A 9,412-nucleotide genomic window follows, 5' to 3' on the forward strand; every position below is an offset into this window, starting at 1 on the left:
GCCTCCTTGGATGAATTTAGATCATCAAGGACCTTTTGCAGCTCGTCGGACTTAGCCTGGAGGGATCTGAGAGCTTCCTCCTTCTCGCTCATAACCTTCTGACAAGCGCCTTCAAGAGCCTTTACCTTCCCTTGGACATCATCATAAAGCGACTTCTGAGTCGCCAATTCAGTGCCAAGGTTCTCCAACTCTTTGGCTCGTTCAGCATCCCTTTGGAGAGCGCCCTCCGCGAAATTGATAATCTGCATATAAGATGGCTCGTGAATAAAAAGGGCGAATAGAAACATGCGATTACTATGGACACAAAATCCTTGAAAGGGAATGACAAGCCTCTACCCCCAAAACAACAATATACCTCTATGGCACGCTTCTCAATCCCCTCCATTGCAGTAGGAAGCGGTACTTGTTCTCGCACACGGGAAGCAGAGGGGAGCCGCCCAAGGACATTGCATATGGAAGAGACAATGTCCTTACAAGAAAAGCTCACGGCCATACCAAAGGTCCTAGTCCACCACCCGCTGATGTCGGGAATCGGCTGCGAATGCATAAAGAGAAAGATCAGGAGAACAGCAGATAACTCATGAGGAAAAGTTAACAACATAAAAAAAGGGGGGAATGGATTGAGATACCTCATGAATTGGAGTACTGCTCTTTCCTTTGGACGGGGCGGATACGGGTGTGCCGCCAACAGTGAGGGACACAGAGGTGTTTTTCTTTCTGGGACGAAAAGACTCTGTATCCGCATTATGCTTCCGCTTCCTAGTTAAGGGAAGGTCCTCGGAAGCAGAAGCTGGACCTTGTGAAACGGAGGCCCTTACGGGAGAAGCCGCCTCAATAGAAGTAATCGCCCCTCTAGGAGAATTCGCCCCTACAACGGAAGTGGTCCCCGCCATCCGCCTCTTCCTTCTCGCTAGGGCTTTCGCCTCCCGATCTGCAGCGAGTTGAGATAAAGGATCACCCCTGCAAAGGGTTAAAAGATATCATCAACTTGGAAATAAAAAAAATACCTTGAACAAAAACGCGATAAGGGATATAGACAACGCGATCTCCCTCGCGGTAGGCAATCGCTACTCGGCTCCTTAGCATATGGAAGGCCTGGTCATATGTCCATACGAAAGGAGGCGTACTCTTCAAGAACTTTATAACAGCGGATTCTTCCTCACTGGGGTAACCGAAGTTCAAACTCTTTACATTGGGCCGGCCCCAGCAGCGAAGGAAGTTTGGATTCCCTTCATTAAACTTGATAAAGAAGTAAGATCGGTCCCACTCGCGGATCTTGTTCAGCTTCTCGTCGAAACCATAGTAACCGCTCTGACGGATGAAAGTGAAATACCCCGCCGAACTTTTGAAATGATGAAGCTTGGAGAAAATTTTGAGCGAGAAGGGAACCTCCAGACAATCCGCCAGAAATTTGTCCAGAGTTAAGTCGGCCCATCCGTTGGGATGCAATTGACCAGGTGCGATTCCGCAACCGCCAAGGACGGAGGCAATCTCATCCGCCAGCGGATACGTGAAACCGCAGATAATCTGGGCGACGAAAATGGTGAAATACCCCTTTGGGTAGTCGCCCGGTCCTCTATCCTCCCCGGGAATGAGGGCTTCGAGACCTTGAAGCCAAGAATACTGCTCCCGCAAGTCATCAATTGTCTCCTGACAAACTAGGCTTCCCGATCTGTCCTTCTTCGGTAGCAAACGAGGGGTTGGGACAGGTGGCGGAATCAACTTTTTAGGGTCAAAACCTAAACCCTCATCGGATGTATTCGCTAGGTGGAGGAAGTCGGCGGGATGAGAATCAGACCCAGGAGAGCTGGTTGAAGCTTCATCAACCATCTCATCGACCTCATGAGATACCTCGCGGACGTAATTTTCGTCGAACGGTGCGAAGTCGAGGTCAGGGTTCGACATATTGATGAAGAAAAATGAACAGAAGTAAAGAGTCGAGCGAGGTACAAGTTGTGGAAAGGAAAACTTACATATGAAAGACTACACAGAGAAGAATGAACGCGAAGAGGTTGATGCCGGAAAAGAAACGACGATGCCGGAAAAGAAACGACGGACAAGGAAATTCACAATTTTTGAATTTTGAATATCCAGACAAAAACGAAGAGTCCCCTATAAAAAGACCCTAAAGGGCTCTTGCCAAACTAAGGGGGAGGCATGTGATGACCCGCGAAGCCAAACCGGGCCGAATTCATTACACGGGCCCAGCCCATACTTAGATCCATGGTCTAGGATCGGATGGGACCCGAATAGAGCCTGAATAGAGGAAGCGGGTGAAGTAAGTAACCGCCCCGAATTCCTAAATGGAGCATCAAAACTCCCACTCAGAACAAACGATACCACGTTTGTTGCCACGAAAGCCACGAAAGGGACATGGCCTAAAAAAGAGTAACCGCCCTCGGAACGTGGCCTGGAAGGAGTAACCGCCCTCGGCGGTTACTTAAGAACACTTATAAAAAGCCATAAGGCCAAAGGGGAGAGGTACGTTCACATTTTTCCCCGTAATGCTATTATTACCAACCTTCATATAAAGAACTGACTAGATCGTCGGAGAGTTTTCCCGGAGATCCCGTCTCCGGTTCTGTTTTGCAGGTAACTCCGGCGGAGATCATCAAATCGGATTCAGCAAGTTATCAAATTTTAATTAAAACCTGTAATAATAATATAAGTTCATGAATAAATATTATTAACTACAACAAATAAATTCATCTACATCAATCAATGTAATCTAGTCCATGCAGCTCTCTTGTCAGCATATATATTGTCCAAGTGATGAACACTCGGTTCACGAAATCCATGCCATTGGGTGGCAATGGGAGGCACTGGAAATCCATGTCTTAAATAAAGACGTATGTAGTGTTCAAAACCCCCAAATGACAAATGACAATCTCTCGCTCCGGTGGTCTTCCATCGTCCGAACGCATCGGCAGTATGGTACAACATCCTTACTGTGGCGCAGTAAAAAGGAATATCACTGCACTCAACACGGATGCAGCAGCATATAAGTCATCCAGACTCACCATCTAATGAGATTGACCACACCCCGCTCCTGTCCATCTAATACGCGTGAGGGCATCATCTAGTCCGTTCTAGAACACTAGCGCATACAGATCACGGTGGGCCTGCACCTCATTTTCTATAAGCACTCTCATCAGCTTCCACTCCTCCTAATTATTTGTGACAGTGTCGGCTAAAACACGAAATCCATAGTTACCATCTGATACAACATCTAGGTATCCAGTAATATATGGTACGATTAGTCCCTGAACCCTATGTAAATGTCGGTATCCGCTGATATCCGCATCAAATCCGACTGCAAATATGAACATATGAACATATGAAGTTCATCAGTGATAATATATTTACTTTAACATGAACTTATTTATTACGAAAATAAAATATACCCGGCATCTTGTTGTTATGTACAGAAGACGATGAGCTTCGGCCTCGACTACAACTACTCCTCGAAGTAGAAGACCGAGCACGACCACGTGCACCCTGACTGTACTCCCATGCACTCGGATTCCGCTTCGTAGATGAATTCCCCTTTGGTCTACCCCTAACCGTGTCTTTGACCTCGGGTTCTTTGTAACTACTTTGATCCGGGTTAATTTGATCATGGATGTAGATAGATATGCTACACACCATTGCAGGATCTAATTTGTCAACCTTTTCCACAAGAGAGTGAAAAAATCGGTGATCTTCAGACCCGTCACCATATACGGGAGCAGTAACTGGTATCTCACTCAAACCATCAAATGCTAGAGCTCTCCAAAAAGGATGGATGCGCTCCACACTAACTGACGTATTCGACTCAATATATTTTTTAATTTAACATGCACAAGGAATACCATGAGTCATGGGCAACACACATCCGTATTGCTGAAAAAAATCCACACTCAAATCGCGCATACGTACCATCTCATCATACATTACCCGCAAACAGTAATGTGAAACATGTAAGTTGAGGTACGTGAAAGGAGTTACACAGTGAGACACCGTAGATCTTCGTCTCGAGTCCTCCAGTGAGTATCTGGTTATATACAGTAAAACACATTACAAAACTAATTTGTTAAAATTAAAAAGATTAAATTTAATAACAGATCAAGATGTCTTACTTGATCACATCGATTTGAGTCTCAATGTCATTATGCACCTTCGCCCACACTATATCGTGTGCACTAGTAGATGAATTCAACCACTGCTTTAACTGTGCATGTGAACTCTCCACTCGACATGTTGTCGTGTTTCCTAAGTGCAACACCTTGTTCGTCCACGCTCGACAGAACTTCTCCTTATGCACTAGCCATGTGGTCTCCACATACTGTATCGCACGAGGCCATTTGGCAGAAGTATTCTTCATGCTTATCACTGCCTCCTCATATTCGGCTACTGTCGGGGCTTTGTCGGGGCTTCAATTATATTTTTCCATTTCATATTCTTAAAAATTTCTTCAAAAACCTTCAATCCACACAACTTGCCTACTCTATCCTCCGCATCTTTATTAATATGCCATGTACACAACAAATGATGAGTTTCAGGAAAAACCTCCTAACCGGTCTCATCAAGCATAATTCTCGGTCAGTAGCAATGGCTGTCGCATGCACATCAGCTCCAAGCAAAAGCCTCAATCTTCCTAAAACCCACATATAACTACCCTCAGTCTCATCCTTCATAATTGGATTGGCAATCAAGAAGTTCTTGTTTGAAGGCGGCATTCCAATGATCTCAAAAAATGGCATTTTATACTTGTTTGTTTTATATGTTGAATCCATACCAACAAACAAGTAGTAGGATCAGAACAGCGTGATCGAAGTAGGATGTGCCATAAAGAGAGTCACAACATTGCTGCCCGGCTCCGCTTGCGTCTAATGTATATACTCCATATCTATAGCAAGCCGATAAAACTGACTGATTATATCCCGACCCTCAAAACTCTCAGTCCTTATTTTTTCCCTGTAATTATACACATGTCTTCGGGTCGGGCAATCCTCATGGTGTTTTTCTTTAATTGCTGCAAAAAATAGCACAAGGCTTTGCTTGATCTGCACTCATTTGATGAATAATTTTTTTTGAACCGGGACTTAGTCCGCTCATCTATCGATAGCCCTATGGATATACAACCAATCCATGATTGTGTTGTCCTCTCTCTCCAGCAACCCCATTCACCACCCAACCCCCTAATTCAACGATTTCCAGAACCTTCACCTGGAATTTGCAACAACAGTATTTAGTTTTCATATTCCTCCGTACTACTTCCTCCATATCCATATCCATATCCATATTCCTTTAAGTGTTCTTTATACCACGAGCACATTTTACCAATATCCATTTTAACTTTCCCCATGTTTTGTGAGAAGCTATAGTTAACTCGAAGCCAAGCCGAATTGCCATCTGTTTTTTCCAGTTAATAGCTTCCTGGTATGACTCAAACGTCTGTACAGGAAAAAATTCCGCACTGTAATCGATAGGGGTGAGCATCGGTTCGGTTCGGTTACTAACCGAACCGAACTGTCGGTTAACCGAACCGAAATTTTCCCTATTTTCATAACCGAACCGAACCGAACAAGTTTGGTAACCGAATTTCATTTAACCGAAAATTTTCGGTTCGGTTACCGACCGAATAACCGAAAACATAAAATATTTAATTTTTTCTACATTTTTATTTAATTAGTTTTCAAATAATATCCTTGTACAAAAGTTACAATTGAATAAATTAAAGGCTACTAAACCAAAATATATATATACAAAGATAAAAGTGTATTTTTTAGGGTTGGACTTTTTATTTATATATATATAAAGATAAAATTATATTTTTTATATTTATATATGAAGTTCGGTTCGGTTATTGGTTATACCGATATTTTTTTTCAATAACCGAACCGATAACCGATTACCAAATTGAGCTAAAATGAAAACCGAACCGAACCAGAATGAATAACCGAACCAAACTAAAATTTCGGTTCGGTTATCGGTTTGGTAATCAGTTACCGGTTATTTTGCTCACCCCTAGTAATCGACACTGCTACCTCCGAAGTCTTCTAACAGAACCTGCAAATGATAACTAACAAACATTAGACTCAATTACGATCAATTCCGTCACTTGTTCGATGCCAAAACCCCTAAAATCCAATTTTGACAGTACTGGGCGTGTAAACATCATGCCCCACCACAAGGTGGGGCGTGTGGTTATCACGGCCTACCTTGTGGTGGGGCGTGTGAACATCACGCCCCACCTTGAGGTGGGGCGTATGAACATCACGTCCTACCACATGGTGGGGCGTGATAGCACACGTTCCACCTTGTGGTGGGACGTGATGTTCATACGTCCCACCACAAGGTGGGGAGTGAAGTTCACACGCCCGACAACAGGAATCTGAATTTTTTCTAAAAATTTAATAGAAATCATTATATGCTCAATCGGAAAAATACCTCGACTTCAGGGGTTTGGTCATTCTCGTCTCTTCCCTCGCCATTGTACGTGTAATCTTTGATTTCGGAAAGAAATGAGTTTGGAAGAGTTTGAGAGAGTTTAGAGATTTTGAATTTTTGCTAAGGGGCGGTTTCGTCTTTTTATGAGCTAAGGGTGGAAAATTGGGGCTGGATATAGTAATCCACGATTGTTTTGAATGGTGAAAAATTCAACAACTAACTAACATTTGTAATTTTAGAGTTCATAATACTCCAACAAAGAAAATATTTTAAATTTTAAAATAGCTAAAAGTCAACAAGCAATAGTAAATAACCAATTGGAAGTGATATTCTCTAATACCTAATTTAGATACATACTTACCCATAGATAAAAATAATAGATGCTAGAGTTTTTAGCACATGCTTTAAAGACTCTCTTAGAGAATCTCTAAAAGATTCATCTGTATCCAACAAATTCTTAGTTTTCCCTCAAATAACTAAGGGGGTTTGGTTCCTCTGATGGGTAAGGGAATGAAATAAACAAGAAACGGGAATGGGATGACTAAACATTCGTATATGTGTTTGTTTTGGTTCTAGAAAGATAATGATAAATCTTTGATTCTCTTTGTGACGGTTTGGTTCACATGAGGTAATAAACTAGAATTATCCATTGTTTTTAATAATAATTTTTATACATACGTGTGTCTGTATTAATAAATTAATCATATGCAAATATATGAATTAAAATCAATTATTTCAACCATTAAAAATCAAAATACGGTGAAACAGAGGAAATTGAAATAAAATTAATCAAATAAAATGCATAGACATTCTATCTTAAAAAAACAATCATTTCAAATAATTAAAAATAAATATGAAAACTGAATAATATGATAAAAGAAAAAAAAATTGGTCAAAATTATTTTCAAGGTAAAAAAATAAACATAAATAAGCATAAGGATCAAAAGTGAAATTAGTCTAGAGATAAAAAGTATAAATAAATAAATATAAAGATCAAAATAAAAATGAAAAAGAAAATTTAGTCAAAAAAATTGAGAAAAAAATTTAAAATATATATGCATAAGGATCAAAAGTAAAATTAATCCAATGATAAAAAAAATAAAAAATAAAAATACATAAAAAAAATTTTAAAAAATAAAATAGAGATTAAAGTAGAATTTTATTAGGAATGTAGATGTTAAGTTAGTAAAGAAGGGGAAAAGAAACGGGAAATCTAACACTTGACTCTTAGTAATTTAAGAAACGGCTAATATATATCATCTCCAACAATACTTCTCATATTTACTCGTTATTTATTTTTGTCATTAATTATATTTACAATAGTAAAAGGGAAGAGAATCTTCAATAATAAATTATTATTAAAAAATAAAATAATGATGAGACTATGAGTGGGGAGAGACTCCTCAATAATAAAGAGGTTATGCGAGCTCTTAATGATTTAAGGAGTCACTAAGAGATTATTGAAGTTTGTTTTTGAGTTTCTCTCCTCAAATTTTAATTTAAGAGATAAACTAATATCCTGTTGGAGATTCTCTTATTGAGGAGTCTTTATTCCTCATTATTTTTATTTTTTTATTAATAAGTTGTTATTGTGGAAGCTATTCTCTTTCTATTGGTAAACATAATAACGAATAAATAGTAATAAAAAAATAAATAAAAAGTGAGTATGCGAAACATTGTTAAAAGTGATATGTTTTTTAACGTCTTAAGTGACTAACAGAAAATTATTTATATTATTTTTAAAGATGAAACTAAGAGTCTCTTAGAAATAATTTTAACCCTCTTTTTAAGGTGCTCTCTAATGAATGTACAAGGGGCAAATTCAGTATAGGGGCACTGGGACAGTTGCCCTCACTGACATTAATTTTGAAGTTTTAGAGCTTTGCCCCCCTTTATCAATGGAGGTTTAGGGTTTACTGGTTCTATAATTGAGGATAAATAATGATTTTAATTTTAATATTTTCTTTTTATTTTTTTTAATTCTGTTTTAAAGCAAAACGACGTCGTTTTATTTAATTAGAACTACGTCGTTTTGTTGACAACAAAAATAAAAAAAATAAAAAGTAAATATTTAAATATAAAACTAAATAAGTCCTAAAACAAACCATCGGTCTTTCTTACTCTCTTTAATTTCTTTAGTTCTTCTTCATCAATTTTCTCTTTCTTCTTAAGCCTAAATTGAAATCCCTAATCCTAACTAAGATTAAATCAAAATCGGCAACCAATCCCTCCGTAGTCGGATCGTTGATTGTTGGTCTGACACTCCATCTCTGATCTTTTGCCTCTTTGCTCTTGTATTTTTTTTGCTTCTGCTTGAATTTTGATTTTATATTTCTGCTAATATTTTACTTGAACTTGAGTTTTGATTTCTGGTTTTCTATAATTAATTAAATTGAAATTGCATTACAATAATGAAGAACACTACATCTCCTGCAAATTAAAAATAACCCTTGCTTGACCGAGATTGACTAAAATGTTGTTATAATATTCAGTTTGCTGTTTTATTTAACAGTTTGTAGGAATTTTAAAGGCTAAATCTTGGAATTATTGTAAGCATTGGTTAGGAAGTTTTATGGTTGTGTTTTTTCATATGATTTTGTTGGGTAAATTGCATGAATTTAGGAAGTTTTATGGTTGTGTTTTTTCATATGATTTTGTTGGGTAAATTGCATGAATTCATTCTAATGTGTTCAGTTCTTCAAACACTCTTTTTTAATTGTTTTAAGGAATTGTTAATTTGTTGCATAGAATTCTAAACTTTATCATTTAAAAACTTACTATTGGTAGTAATGAAGTAGGCTTCTAAATTATAATGATGTGTTTATATTGTTATATAGGGTGATCCATTATTTTAGTTGTATTGTTTGCTCCCATGTGGGAGAAATCCTCGATTCGCCCCTGTGTACAAATATTGTAAATACCATGTATATAAACATAGCATTTAATGTGTAATTATTATGATTAGGAAGGGTGTAATTAC

The sequence above is a fragment of the Euphorbia lathyris genome, chromosome 1, assembly GCF_963576675.1.
Source record: "Euphorbia lathyris chromosome 1, ddEupLath1.1, whole genome shotgun sequence".
In the NCBI taxonomy this organism is placed as follows: domain Eukaryota; kingdom Viridiplantae; phylum Streptophyta; class Magnoliopsida; order Malpighiales; family Euphorbiaceae; genus Euphorbia; species Euphorbia lathyris.